The following is a 16,164-nucleotide window of genomic DNA, read 5'->3' as shown; positions in this document are numbered from 1 at the left end:
GACCTCACTCCTGTACAATCTGAGAGTGACATAATGTAGCAGACAGGATCTTGTGATGCATTATTTAACAACCGGTTTTACTTAGTTTGCTGTCAATTTCCAGCTCCCTAGAGAATGGGACCACTTAGACAACCCTTCTCCTTAACATGCAAATACCATGTAGACACAGGAAGCAGAAGAAGCTGCGACAAAGAGCACATTATAGTAGGTTATGTTTAAGACTGATGCCATGTGTACTCCAACACCTCTCCCTGTTTCATCACTGTTTTAGTTCCTGATGTTTGTGTTGTATATACTGTATGTTTTGTTTAAGGATAGCAAACAAACCCATTGAGTTTTCATCCTTCGTATCAATAAAGACAATATTCAGCTTCTTGAACCCATGTTGAAGCAGATTAATGACTGATACAATCCACCACCGAACACTACAAGCAGTCACCCACTCACGGCAGAAACACAGAGGCACCGAACAAGAACAGGCATTTAGATTCTTTTAACATTTGACAAGATGGATTCTTTGAGAAGTGATTTGAATCTTTAATTCACAAAGCCACACCGATTTGATTTCACCAAAAGCCACAGCCTGCAGAGGATTTCCACAAGAAGCACCAAGGCTTCCCAAAGACTAAGTAATTCGATTAAAGATGAAAAAGACTGTGAAGACCTCGGAAGAGTACATCCAGTGACTTCAGAAAGTATTCAGACACTTTATGTGTTGTAGACTTTAAGTTACACTATGTAGGATTTTCCTTCAAAAAACAAGGTGTAGACTCGTACGAGAATAATCCCTCTGACTCATCACTTACGACTCTGTAGGAAGTGGTGTATTTGTGTGCAGACACACGGCCCTCTGCCTGTGTTTTCCTCATCTGCTTTTGGACACGCGTGCAAGTCCAGACATTTTCCAGAACGTTTCCTTAAATTGTCCGAAGGAGCCCATGTGAGAACACAGGAGGAAAATCTCTGGAATAAATCCCAGCGAGCGAGTGGGCAGGTTGATGACTGTAAACGAAAAAACACCGCTTTCCGCAGTGGAATCACTGTCAAGTCCTGCCTCCTGCATGCTCTACCCAGACGCCTCAAGACGCTCAGGAATTTTTCCTGTGAACGCCACTGACTCAGACAATCTCATGCTGCACTCGTCATGTGTGAACGGCAAAACTCCAGGACATGAAATTCCCAATTTTCTGGACACTTGTGATTTGTGTGGGACATTTGTGGCCTGCAGGCTTTGGGCAGTGGGTGTAAGTCACCCAGAAAATGACTGTGAACATGGTGTGAGGGGTGTGACTCTATTAAATCATATTGACCAGGTAAAGTCGCGGTCTCTTGTCTCTCTCCTCTGCTCTCTGTCACAACAGAGCGGAGAGGAAAAGTTTACACTTTGGGGGTATTCACAAAAAATCCGGCACCTTTGGCACATTCCCTTGGGGCTGTGCTGTACCTTTAATTCCAAATATATAAACTCCTTTTTTTTTTGCCCATCGGTCGACAATCAATTACATGTACGGACAAAGTGAAAAGATGTATGAAAAAAAAAAAGAGACAACAACTGAAACTCTCATCCCCAACAAGATTCAGACCCTTTGCTCTGGCAGCTGGGGTCATGGTGCATCCTGCTCCACCCGTTACAAACTGAATTAATTGGACATAGTTTAAGAAGGCACACACACGTGTATCTAAATTTCCATAATTCATAGTGCAATGTCAGCAACAACTAAGCCATGAAGTCAGAGGAAGATCTCTGTAGTGATAAAACTGTGGCGAGGCGTAGATAAGGGCAAAGGTATAAGGAGAGGACTTTGGATCAAATCTACTCCAACACATGAGACCGGGGCACCGGTTCAACTTTCAGCACGACCACGACCTGAAGCATAACAATATAGTAAAAGATTCAAGTAAGATTCAACATCTTCTGCACTTCAGAGGTTCTCCGCTCCTCTGCACTCTCAAGACAGAACACACACACACCTCACTTGGGAAAAACCTTTCAAAGTAACTGATGAATCAACTGCCTGTGACCTTTTTTGCAATGACACTCCTGTGCGCAGCATGAAGAGACGGATCGTCCTTTTTCACTGCAGCTCGACTGAAACACAATTATTCTACTTGACCTCCAGGAAATAAGTGAACACAAGACATTTCTATATATCAAGAGACTCTTCAGCCAGAAAAAACCCTTTCACATGCTTTCATAACCACACACTCTGAAAGATTAATTGGTTTCGATTAATAACTGATACATGGTGTGCTTTTTTTAGGGGGGAAAAAAAAATCGCTGAGCGTGTGACCTGCTGTCAAGCCTTTCAGGTGCAATATTTTTGTCAAATCTTTCAACACCAGCAAATGTTGTACTCAACTTAAAGTCTATAAAATAAGGACATGTCACATTATTAAAATACATAGAAAGTTGAGCTTGATCTTCTCAAAATTTCTTCTAGCCTTAATTTACACACGTATAGTCCAACTAAAGGTCAGCTAATCCAATAATTTTCTTATACACTACATTTAAATTTAGTAGCAAGGTGAAGCCACAGAAAAGAAACTACAACATAAGAAACTAATCCACAAGTGCACACTTTTATAGGTAGAGTGAGTGGAAACCAGTGACCAGGACAATGGAAAAGTACTTTTCATTCTGAAGGAAAATGTTTTAGGGCTGCAACTAATGATTATTTTCATAATCGATTAATCTGTCGATTATTCTCTCGATTAATCGATTAGTTGTTTGTTTCCATGAAATGGTGAAAAATGCCGATCGTGTTTCCCAAACACCGAGATGATGTTTAGTTTTGTCCACACACCAAATTTGATTCAGTTTACTTTCAAAGATGAGCGAAGAAACCAGAAAATTTTCACATTTAAGAAGCTAATCTGTTATCAAAATAGTTGGCGATTAATTTAGTAATTGATTACTAATCGATTAATTGTTGCAGCCCTAAAATGCTTCACCTCACATATAAATAATCTGCATTTCATTATAAAAATGAAGGTCAGAGGGCTGACACATGGAGACCAACAACCTTTCACACTCACATTCACATCTTAGGGCCATTTTTATTTGCCAGTTCACCTAACATGCTCGTCTTTGGGCTGTGGGAGGAAGTACCTCAGTCACCGCAGAAAAGGCCCCAGCAGGCCGTCAGGTTCGAACCCAGAACCTTCTTGCACGGTCTGATACACCCATTGCCAAACATGCTCTTGCCCTCACAGATATTTCTTTTTATACATCATCACATCATGTTTAAATGTGAACTTCACTTATCAGTGAGCCACTTATAGCTGCATGCAGGCTTTAAGTGACTATAGATGAGCCGGCAAGGGGAGTGTATGTACTTGTGTGTACTTGTGTGTGTGTGTGTGTGTGTGTGTGTGTGTGTGTGTGTGTGTGTGTGTGTGTGTGTGTGTCTAAAATCTTTTATCATTCGTTGTCTTTACTTAGAATTGTTGACAATACAGCTGATTTCTTTTGTTGTTGCTTTTCCAAACACCTGCTTTCCAATACCTGCTCTATCGCTGAAGCATGACGCTGGTGACGGTCATGAAAACTAAATTCTAAACAAGTTAAAAAGATGCTGGCAAACGGTTACAGTATGTCACAAATTCTACCGAGAGACTGTTTTTTCATTACATATTAACAGATTCACATAACAGCCTGTTATGATGGCACACCTAATGAAGGGCTGCAAAACAAATCACGCTGTGGTGTTTGTTTAAGTGCTTTAATTACAAGCAAAAGACAAATTGACTTTTACTGTCTACCTTTTTTCTTTCTTTCAGCATTAACACACAAATCTGCCTATGATCTACTTTAGTAAAATTAATGTTTCTAAAACCTGAATAGAACTTGTGACTCTTGTAAGCTCTTGTGATCTATTGTAGCAGCGTACGTCCTCTGAAAAGAACACAGCAAGAGTGCGAATCGAACTAAAAATACAAACGCAGCTTGACTCTGGAGTGGACACAACTATCTGGCTGGACATTTTCGAACCATCTCAGTACGCCCTTATTGCCGAATGACTCTGTGAACCGTGAAATGCAATCTATGAGAGAGAAATTTAATTTCCAGAAAACGAGCGGACAGAAGGAGCCTCGCATTGAGTTTCTGTCTGTGGATATCACATCAAGTTGCTTAATTTGAATGAAGACAAGCATGCACAATGGAGAGACAAGAGGAATAATGAAGGGTGTCATTATATCGTCCGGATGGACCTCCACCACGCTGACCACAACAAAAAGCAGGAGACTTAAATTCGCTTGTCTTTTCATGCTGTTTACGAAAACCCACTTAAAACAAGACGCTGGCTCCAGGAGGAGTTATCGCGGCAGCAAGAAACAAAGCGCCACTTACGCACACACACGCACCCCCACACATACACACACACACAACTGCACAGCATGCAAACAGCTTCATTAAAACCTCAACATTTGTTTCAGGATATTTTTAAATGAATATTATTGACAACCACTGATTATTAGATAAATGCATAGCTTTACAGCACAGGTGTGGAATGGTTCAAGGTGACATCTCTGAAGATGAATTTTAGTTCCTTTCAGACTACTAAATAAAAATACTGGATCATTTCACCTCTCAGACCCTTCTAAATCACTCTGATGAAACAATGTGATCAGTGGTCACGTGTCCGTTGTGCCAAGCAAGCACCTGGACAGACTCCTGAATGTGCAGAACTCAGCCTATAAACTGCAAATGTTCTCACCCAAACCCGGCAGCACACATCCCCCCCACCAAGCCTATGGTGTGGTGGCCCCCACCCTCTCAAACTCTGTCCTGGTAGAGAACTGCAAAGCCACATCTCTGGACACATTTTTAAAAAAACTCCTTGAAACCCACCTGTTCACAAAGGCCTTTGACCTCTACTGTCCTCAGCGCTTCTCTTCTATGTTTTTATGTCTTCGAATTGTTTTTAATTTTTACTTCCCTAATAATGAAAATCTGCCTTGGGTACCTAGAAAGGTGCTACATGAATCCAATGTATTATTGTTGCTATTATTTACATCTTGTAGCATGTTGACCTGGAGCTCATTTTAATTTATGCACTGCTGGGCAGTTTCATGAAGAAAAGCAAATCCACATTTTAAAAATGCATCACATGTTGTTTGCAAAATCTTAATCTGCAAAGTAGCTCTAGCCAATAAAATGTACAAGAGTAAAAAGCAAAATAGAAATATAGATAGATCACTGCATCATCTTTTGTGTGCTTTAAATGATCTCGTGACCTTTCGGATGACCTCTTTCTGGTTCTGACACCACCACGTACATCAAATGGAAAGACACATCTTCTCCTGAAATTACAGGATTATAAAAACACTCACTTAAGCGTGCAAGTGAACAGAGACGCATAAGAGCTACTAAGAACCCCCCCCCCCCCCCTCCTCCTGGTGGCATATTAACTGACTGTAGTTTCATCAGTATGAGCAGGAGGAGGAGGCTGCGCTGCCTGACTGTCACCCAGACTCATTCAGAAGAAGGACACGGTGAAGAGCTGTCATCACCAGAGGAAGAATTGAAGAAGAAGAAAAGAAGAAGAAAAAGCCCCGAGGCAGCTGGTGAGATATAGTGAGAGATATAGTGAGAGATATAGTGAGAGATATAGTGAGAGATATAGTGAGAGATATAGTGCACATCACCAACCAAGTCCACTTTGCTGGAGCCAATCAGCACTTGAACAGACCCCTACACCACCAACAGCTCCCATCAGCTCCCCACACACACACACACACACACACACACACGCGATCCACTCGTCTGGATCATATGTTAGAAGCAGAACACGCAGCGGACGCCCTCGGTGTCCATGGTGTTAATCTGACAGTGTGCCGCACAGGAGCTGCCGTGAGCAGTGAGGGGGAGGACGGACGAGTCCTCCTCGACCGATCGATCGGTGTCGTGTTCCGGAGCGGAGCCGCTAGTTGACATCGATATCACCGGGAGCTGGTGTCAGTATCAGTTGGTGGATGAGGATGAGGAGGATGAGGAGGATGATGATGATGATGATGATGAACCGCCGCCACACGGATCCGACCGCCTCCGACTGGGCGACGGGAATTAGAGCCGCGCGCGTCGTCGTTACCTCGCGAGTCGCGTCGGAACCGAACAACCATCCCCCCGCCAGTCCGTGGCCCGTCCGTCGGTCAGTGCCCCCGCGCCGGGGCCGTGGAGCCGCTGGAGAGCGATCGGCGGAGCGAGCAGCCCGCAGGAGCCGGAGACATGGTGAACGGATCGGTGAGCGGTGACCTACTTCCGAAGCGGCACGCCGGAGATCATATCCATGCGCTGCCGCTGCGCCGGGACATCCCTCCGTAACACCGCGGCCACTTCAGTGGTGCTCTACTGAAGTCCCGGGGGAAACGTGCACTCGTGTCGCCCCTGCCACGCTGAGCTCATGAACATCATTCATTCTTATTATCTGGGTTCTATTTGAGCCAGAATTGTGAGAAAAAAGCAAAATACCAAACTCCTCCTAATGTGATGACTTGTCACAAACAGCAACGACATAGTAATCATCTGTCAGCAATATAGTGCGTGTGGTGCGATTAGTTACTTATCTTAGCCTAAAATAAGATTAAAACATAAGGGGCATATTTTATAGCCTGCTATAAACTAGTATGGGTCCTGCAGGAATAAGGATATACTGTGAAAGAACTTTAAACTCACTATACTGAATGTCCAATGACTCCATATTGAAATAAAACGGAAGTATTCATAATATAAAACAACCATTTAAGTCACTGGGGATAAAGAACACAGGTACAGTAACAAAAACATTATTAAGTAGATTGTTTTTTTATGTTGTTATGTGAGAGTCAAGTGAAATTTTTTAGGTTTCTGGTTTGTTATTTAAACAGAAATACCTGAAGATGTCTCTTTTACTATTTGATGACATGTTATATACTGATAAGATTAATCAATAAAGAAAATGAAAGTTGGAGCTAAGTAGAATTGACACTATAAAATATGATTAGATAACATCGTAAAATCATAGAGCAAGTCCCAGATTAACAGATTAGCAATATAAATGTTATTAAGTATACGATCAATGTCAAGTCACTAATGAGAATTACATCAAAAATATGAATCCCTAAAGGAATATTCCGGTTGTTCCCCCCCCCATCAGATTAATGACAGCAGAAAACAGAAGCATGTGTCTCACTTAATTAGTCTCATTAACTGTATCCTCTTCTCTTAATGACACATGCAATCTAATAATATGGATGAGTGATCAGTCTCTGCTCGTCATTTATTACCCTCCTTCTGATAAGATCAGCCTGTTATCAAACGCGCACACACACACACGCGCGCACACACGCACACACACACCCCACCGCTCAGCTGCTGGACTCACTCAGTGGGTGTTCAATTTACAAGAAAACTTCAATATCTGCCCCAAACAGCAGTTCCAGTCTTTTATCAACAAAGCGATTGGAGAACCATACCACAGGATCAAGCTTAACCAGGATAAATGCTGATTGTCCTCTCCGCCGTCCGCCTTACAGTGTGTAATTAACAGCTGTAAACGAGCTGAGTGTGTTGAGTTAATGAGGCATGAGCGCCGAGCGAAGCCGAGGGAGTATAGACTGCTTAGAGCTGACCTGCACTGCAATAAACACACTGCAGAGAGACGCACAAGTCCAACTAAATGCCTCCTGCAAGCAGGAAGCAAAGCACTCGATCACTCACTCACTCACTCACGATTCAGTGCAGACACAGAGTAGATATGTAATTCACTGCTGAAAAGCAAATTCAGATGAAACCCTTCAACAGTATGTGTATTGTTGAGTGAACAACGACACATTTAATACTTCCTTCATCCAGCATTAAAACAACGATTTTGTTTAAACTTGAAGGGAGCAGAGACGAAGCTGTGAACACAACACAACACTTTCCTGTGTCAAACCTGTAAGCAGACAGATTTCCTCATTATACGTCCGCCAGACCCGGAGCAACGTAAACATTCATTTGGAAGTTGTGCGTCTGGCAACCTGTCCACCATTCGGTGTTTCTTTAGCTCTGGTTCTCGTCTCTACCCGCTCTACCAACATCACACTGCGAGGGCAGTAAGACTGACCCACAACATGGAGGGTCGGCTGATAATTACCCTGTGTGTGTGTGTGTGTGTGTGTGTGTGTGTGGACAAAATTTGTCAAAAATGGGTGGACAGATTTTTACCAAACTTGGTGGGGATGTAACTTGAGAGGGGGGGGGGCGCACGCACACAGTAGCTTGTACAAAGCAGGGCCGGTGTTGAGGATTGTACAAAAGAAGTATCTACCTAGTTCATGTTGAATCCCGCCTGCCTGCTGACGACGGTATCCATACTTTATACCACCAACCTTATGGATGTTTTAACGGGCCAACGACACGGGCAGGATTTCTCCCGGTGCTGCCGATGGTCAGTCTGCTGGTCAATGTACGCGTGCAAGAAAGAGAGAGAGAGAGAGACAGAGACAGCAGCCCAGAGCCCTACAACAAAGCAATGGCACAAACCACTAAGTAATGTTGTGTAAAACACTTTATCATTGTGAAAACTGGCAGACCAAATATGGAATCAATTATAAATGTACAGTATAATGGTGCACATTAAAAACGCAACGCGTGATGAAATACATACAAAATCAATGCAAAGACGGGCGACGCAAATGGCGTGAATGATGCGACGCATCACTTGCTTGAGTTGAAATATTTGAACTCGTCTCAACTGACGAGATGTTACGAAAGCCAATTGGCGCCGAGATCGTCCCGAAGTCACTGACATCCGTGTCCGACAGAGAACGGGCGGATATCGTTCGGTTGTGTTTTCTTATGTAACTCAATGACCCGGGCGGCCAAACTCGAGCGACTAACACAACGAGAAATATCACTTCCAGTAAGGTGTGAACGCAGCTTAATACTTTTCATTCTTTGAGTGTCTGCCAGCAAAATATTGATTGTAGTTGCTTTAAAGGCTGGTTTAATGACACATTGGTTCTCAATACTCTGATCATGTTCCACAGAGTCCTTGTATTCAGGCATCCAGTATGAAGCCAAACAGCATTTTCTAAAACAATTTCAATGTGAACATGCGCGTGTGAAAAAAATATCAACGACCATGAGAAATCAACATTGAGGGAGGCAAAATATTTGGGAAGTAAGGAAAACTGAAATTGTCCAGATATCCGAGAAAGCTGAATGTTACCCACAGGTTCCTCGACAGACAAATTAAATGTTTTTAGTTCCACTTTGTCCTTATTTGCGTCAGGAAGCATTCACCTCGCCGTCCTCGAATGTAATATGTTTTGAAACTCCCACATTTGTCCCTTTATCCCTTTTCGATCTTGCCCCAGAAACCATCATCATCATCACCATCTCAGGAGATATTTGCAGAAGAGGAGGAATTTTTAGTTCCGAAGGTGTCGCTGAAATAACTCTGTGATACTTTATTGATCCCGTCCTACACTTGCCCCCCGCCTGAAAAGTCAGAGCTCCAATTCTGCTACAGACCAGCCGCCCACGAGCTGCCAGGGCATCAATGCACTGTGCACAAAAAGTTTACAAAAATATCCACAGTGTCTCGGACTGAAAGAATATTAATAGAAGGTAACAGCAACAATGTGAAGTCGACTCTACTAGATGTCAGACATTTATAGCACAGTGCTGGTTAGACTTGCATTTTTAAAGACTATTACTTTTGAAAGAAGAAATGACACAGTCTCTTAGAAATAAAAAGTAAAATTCATGAGAAATGAAATAGTATTACATAATTCAGTTCAGACAAGGGTTTTATAGCTGCAGCCTTACTTTGGTCTGCTATGACCAGTAGCTCACAGTAATTAATGTGTAAATGAGCTTTATAGCAGGTATTTATAGCAGGACTCTACTGTTTTGGTTCACTCTTACCGCTCTCATAGAATTGTTTTCAGCGGAATATGGCAGCTGTTTACAGCGAAAAGCTCTGAACATAACCCCTTCTGTCCAGGACCTGCTCAACACCAAACAGAAGTCACAGTTAGTGACTACATGGTGAACATCATGGAGCGTTTAGCAGCTGCAGTGACACACATTCCCCTCAGGATTTGGTAGGAACCACAAAAGCAGAGATAAGGAGAGTGAATGTTGGACTCATTCACCAGGTGGACAACAAAATGGATGACGGTGTTGCTCGGTAACCGCAGGATGTGTAAAAAAAAGCTAAACTTTCCTCTTAAAGACAATGATGTCAGTGCACAAGCCACCGTAACATATCAGTCAAATATCATCAGTTATTGAAAGCCTCTTAAACTGTGATGAAATAGACATAATTCTGAGGTTCAATTTGTTTGCTGATGCCCAAAGAGTGAAACACTGGCCGACACACTCTTTTTATCACCTGAGCGGAGGACAGCCAACACTAGGTTTGACTTCTCATCACCCAAAGGGCCTGTCAAAGCCTCGGGTACAGGAAGCCAGGACCAGAGGAGAGGTTCACATTGGAAGGTTCAGATAATCTGTGACTTCTCGGGAGTCACTGTTGTCATGATGGGCTAAAGTGTCTCTGTGAACACTACGCCTGCTGGGTGTTGGGATGGTGGTTACACACAGCAACAATGTGTAAACCAAAAATGCAACAAACACCCGGTCCCCTAAACCACTGTGGTTTATTTTCAGCCACATGATGAAAAGCAGCGAATAGCTGGGCACCAAATGTTTACAGTCAACTTCACAATAGAGTAGGAGAGGACATGAGGGGCACGGCAACCTTTTGACAATAATATACATATATTTTTAATGTGATTACACAAGTAATTTAGTGAAGTCATGCAGGAGGCCTGAATACAGTGTACAGCCGTTTGCAGACATGAACTCCACAAAATGTCCAGACCCAATTGGACGTTCACATACGAAAGAAAGCAGCTCGAGATGATCTGGGTTCAGACACCTTCACAACAGCATGAACAATCCCAGAACATTCAGGCGAGGGAGTGGTGCCTGGGAAGAACGCCCACTCCCTCGCCGTCAGGAGGTTTTCTTTCTGTATTCTCACAGAAATCCAGAAATTTTTCAAGGGAAATGTTCCCGAAGAAATTCCGGAGCAACATTTGCGTTCTCACATACAGCCCCTCCGCAAAAGTTCAGGAAAAGCGCCCGGACTTCGGTGCATGTCTGAAAGCAGCTTATGTCGACCAAAGCGTCAGACCGAGAGAAGTATCTGTGCCATGCATACTTAATAGCAACAGTGCGCTACATGACTTCTCCACACAAAATGGTGTTTGTGTGAGTTTGACATGTGCAGGGAGAATATATAAATAACAAAGATTGGTGGGGAAAAAAGCACAAGGTGGTCAAATATAAACCGGCATCAAAAGAAAATTGAGGGATTTTCCAGGGGAAAAAAAGCATGAAAACAAACAGCGCACATACTGATGACTAGGCCGCGGATCAACTGAGACAGCGATGGTGAGGAAAGTGGGTGAATGGCAATAAAATGGTTCAAATCAACCTACAAGTTAAAGCTGTCAGGAACACAAAGGCACATCACTTTGAAAAGCCCCAAGTCTGCGACATAACAGAGCAGGTAGTGAGCCGTGATTTCTCCGCCTGCAGATGTAAAGATTACAGTTAAGCACTACAGAGCAGACGCTGGACAGGAAGTGTAATTATCTGCTTCTACTGTTCCTCTTCAAAGAGATGAGGCGAGGTGCCAGGCAGCCTGACGGGCAAATGGGGAGAGGAGGGGGGAGAATCAAGGGAGAGAAGAGAGTCAGGTGGAGAGAGAGAGAGAGAGATGAAGACTGAACTCAGAAAGATCGAAGTAGAGCACGAGAGAGGAGAGGGAATCTCATGCTCACATCTCATCGAGCAGCAGAGAACTCAAAACTTTCAACCCCCCCCCACCCCCACCCCCACCCCCCCTCCTGCGTTCCTCCGCTCGACAGTTACTCTGAGATACAGTCGTTGAGACATGAGACCTTCTGAGAGAGCAGAGGGGAGAGGGAACACGACAGGAGCGGAGGGATCATGGGGGTGAAAAGACAAGAGAGTGATGAATTGAAATAGCACAGAGGAAGGAGACAGAGATAGATTGTCATTCTCATCATGAACAATGACTCTCTGATAGGAGGCCTCTCGCTGGATTTTCAGCCCAGCGGAGAGAGGCGCGAAGAGAGAGAGGAGTGGGGGGGGGGGGGCGCCCACCTGCCAGGGACTCAGTCATGCTTTCAGCATCTGCCAAATTGAAGGACGCTTGGTGCCATGTGCTTTTCACTGGAGGAGCCTGACGTTTGTCAATCACAGTGAGGGCTTCTGTTCGGCTCGGCCTCGGCCAAACAGGGTTTTAATGCCTCCCTCCACCAACGCGCTCTTTTGCCCCCGTGTAAACAATCCCAGTGTGTGTGAGGAGTGAGCGAGACCCCGGCTCTGAAAGCCCCACGTCCACTGCAGCTGTGAGCCGGCCCGACAGCTGACGCCAGGCTGTGGCCCTCTGCTCCCGCGCTCCTCCCCCCCCAGCCCTGCCTCCTCTTCTTCTGTGTTTCCACCACACAGACCTGTAATTTTCACAGCTGTGTCTTGGGCACTGTGCCAGGGTGAGAAAGGGAAAGAGGGAGGAAGAGAGAGAGAGAGAGCTAATAGCTTTTAGAGGACTACAGGCTACAGCAAAGCTTTTCCTTGCTTATCCTGAGCCACTCAAAATTCACTGCTCATTCAAACCAGAGAAATGTTCAATCAATAGAACGAGGTCAAGATCCAGCTGGAACGCTCATTAGCATTGTAAAAACTCACAAGTGCAAAGTGAAAAGTTTGGTTTCCCGTAAAGGATAATTACCATTTATTAAACCCTGCGTCTGATTTGTTAGTCTGCATTTCTGTCTGTACTTATTACACCGTTGTCAGCAGAGTCACCGCTGAAATTTGAGAAACACACATCGATTCAACTAAGCCAGATAATCAGACAGGTGGTACTGAGGTCAACGGCGTGGCCTGATTAAAGTGTGTCATTTGGAGGTAAAACCAAAAGCGAGCGCGCCCGAAATGACGTCGACGACCCCAAATTGCGGGTTAACGACTGAATTTGCGTGCAAAACTAAGTAAGTGCAGTAGGTCAAAGTGGAGCCCAGAGGTCAGGCTGTAAACTGTGATGTTTGTTTACGTCGGACAATTCAAAAGACACGTTTACCATTTGCGTCAGAAAGAATACGAAGGACTAACCTGAGGGTTTGTATCATCTGACTACTGGCGTTTCTTGGCCCGTTGGACTTATTTTAAACGTCACCACTTCCCCAGATCTCAGCTGAGGCCGGATTACCCACAGGGCAAAAACAGACATCTGTCCTCCGGCTCCAGAACTCTTCAGGGTTAAAGTATTACATTTTAACATTACATTACATTTATTTAGCTGTCGCGTTTGTCCAAAGCGACTGACTATAAGTGCATTCAACTGTGAAGATATTACCCCAAAAGTGAAAGAAATGCTTGCACATGAAAATTGATCAAATAGGCAAAACGGCTTCCATTTTAGAATTTGTTTTCTTTTTTTTAGCTCTAGTGCTAATTTGCACAGAAATACGCAATATTAAAAACACAATACAGTAAATGACATGATAAGGGATGTTTGGTGTGCCATGCTTCATTCACGATTTTTGAAATGTCTAGCTGGATGCGTTCAGGTGCAGTACTGGGTGTCGGCAACCTACATATTGAGCAGCCCTCTAAGGCAAATATATGTTTTCCCGGTTTGTATGTTCTTTGTTGTATTTGCTGTATTTTCTTTTGTTTCCCGAATGCACTTCCTTGCATGTACAATTTTACATAACACTAGAAAGTTATTTTTACTCGGGTCATGCCGTTCGCCTTGCCATTTTCTGCATTTAAAAGCACACAAGGTTCCCGAAGCAACGCAAATCCAGCCCCGGTGAAGTCAGTTACAATGACGATGATTTGCAGCTGAAGCTTCTGAACAATGGAGCAAATCAACGTCTGACGGAAATAGCTTAAAATATATCATATAAAAAGAAGACGGCTTGTACTGAGTGGCATCCGAACAAATCAAGCCCAATGAGCTGTCAGAGTTCCTGTTAAATGATATTCAGCATCACTCTGTGGACCACTACACTGTGATGATGATGACTAATGTGTTGGGATGAAAAAAAAAAGGGACTTGTCAGTGTACGTTTCCTATGACGCTTCATGAATGATAAGTTATTCACACAGATCGGGATGTTGTTTTCACTCTTGATGAGAGAACAATACAGCGCATTTAGTTGGTCACATGGCCAACACCTATTGTAGTCTAGTCCTCGCTGTGCTTTCTTCTGGCTTCATGTGGCCTGTATCTGAGCAGGAAGTGTTTGGAGGACAGTGTGTTTGGGTGACATGAGGGACATTCCCCTCCTCCTCCCTCCTCTATGGCCACAACAAGACACTTCTTCAGAAATAATGTGATTATTTCCAGGATTGATATTCAGCTTTGTGTGTGGCCACTGCGCCTCTATTCAACATGCTGCTATGACAGGCCTGTCAAGGTGGAGAACTGACTGGATGCAAATCCACCACAACCTCCGGAGCCGAAGCTCTATTGTTCGGCCCTTTCTCTTCACAGGAGGCTTTACAAACACCATTATGCCGAGGAACTCACCAGGCAACTTGTGTGTCATTTCATTATGACCCCCGATGTGTGAACGCCTGAATTTACCAGCAGGAGATGATGAAACTTTTCACTTTTCAAACTAGACTTTTTCTATTTAATACAAATACGACTGCAATTAAAAGGACTTGTCTCGTCTAAAATGAATAAAATGATGATAGAATGTGTCCACATCACTTGATTTCCACGACCAACGTATACCGTCTGTGATGAGTAAAAGTCCTGCATTCAAAATTCCGCTTCCAGCAAAAGTACAGACAGTGTCAATAACTTCATGAATGTTACTTTATAATTGAACTTGAGGAGAAGTAAAGGCCGTCTTTGTTTAGAAGAGTCATAGCACTGTCAACAGATAAAGAGCATTTAAATGTCACATCCAGCTGGTTGACATAGAGACAATTACACTGTTGGATAATGAAACTTTGTGCATAACGATGCAATAGGCTCAAAATAAGTTTTTAAATGAGATGTTATGGACAATATGTCCCTCTCTCAAATGTAAAGGAATGAAAGTATAAAGTAATTCAACTCCACTTTAACACCGAGTAAATGTGTCACTGCCGACAAACAAACAAACACACAAGGAGAAAGGTCTAAAAACAGAAACACATCTAAACAAAACGCCACTGGAACACAAACTCCTCGGCGGAGCAGAGCCTCGAGCTCGCCTCGCACGCGGAGACGCAGCTCGTGCTCCGCCGTCTGCGGCCCGAGCGGAGCCGAGCCGAGCCGAGCGGAGCCGAGCCGAGGCTCTGCTCGAGGCGACCACATGCGGCCGAGCCGCTGTTCCCCGCGGGGTCCACCGACCACCAGCGGCGGCCACGGGACCAGTCTCTCCCCCCGCGGCAGCCCCATCGCTCCACCTCGTCCTGCCTCTCGCACTTTCAGTTTTAGCCCCGACACACACGATCACACTTCTCCTGCTGCTCCTCCCGCCGCCGCTGCCGGGTCCTACCTGCTTCTCTGAAGATCTGCAGCGGTGGACGGTCCCTCACAACGAGCGGGGGGCCACTTCCACGGGGCGACGGGCTGATGCGTCAGGTGTGCGCTTCCCGCGAGCGAAGGAGGAACACGGAGTGGAAGGGCGACTCATGTTGAGCGGGTCGGCTGAAGCCCCTCCGTCTCCTCGGTCCACTCCGGACCGCGCCGCTGCGTGCGCTGCGCTGCGCGTAAAAACACCCGCAAATGGAGAGCAACACTTGAAAGTCCGCACCGTGCGCGACGAGGCGTGCGGGTGCTGTCGGCGGAGCTCCCCGCGAACTACGAGTCACTTCAGCGTGTTTTTACATAACAGCATCATCCGCTTTTTATGTTGACGCATCAAGTAGCGAAAACATGGAGTTTCTTAAAGGGCCACGGACGCGCCGGCCGTCCACATGTCGCCGTCCCCCGACAGATGGCCCTCGCCCGGCCCACGTCCACACAACCCCTTCTCCCCACACGGCGGGTCACCGCGGAGCAGCCGGGCCCTGCTGTCCGTCCGTGGGTCGGCCGCTCCGCAGCTCCCCGACGGAAACCTGCTCCGACATGTGCCTGTGTGTGTGTGTGT

General features: G+C 44.9%; 1 protein-coding gene across 3 annotated transcripts in view; it reads right to left on the bottom strand.

Annotated features, from left to right (window-relative positions):
• bahd1 (bromo adjacent homology domain containing 1) overlaps positions 1-16,164 on the bottom strand; it is a 26,913-nt gene extending 10,749 nt beyond the window's left edge. The window contains exon 1 of one of the 3 annotated variants that reach the window (XM_035611286.2): positions 15,571-16,164. The gene's annotated coding sequence lies outside the window, so the exon portion shown is untranslated. Of the gene's footprint in view, positions 1-6,092; positions 6,279-8,291; positions 8,418-15,570 lie in introns of those variants that run through there. The other 2 variants (XM_035611288.2, XM_035611287.2) reach the window with 2 other exon arrangements.

The sequence above is a fragment of the Scophthalmus maximus genome, chromosome 15, assembly GCF_022379125.1.
Source record: "Scophthalmus maximus strain ysfricsl-2021 chromosome 15, ASM2237912v1, whole genome shotgun sequence".
NCBI lineage: Eukaryota > Metazoa > Chordata > Actinopteri > Pleuronectiformes > Scophthalmidae > Scophthalmus > Scophthalmus maximus.
Note: the sequence above shows the minus strand (reverse complement) of the source record. Positions and strands in the feature narration are given on the sequence as shown.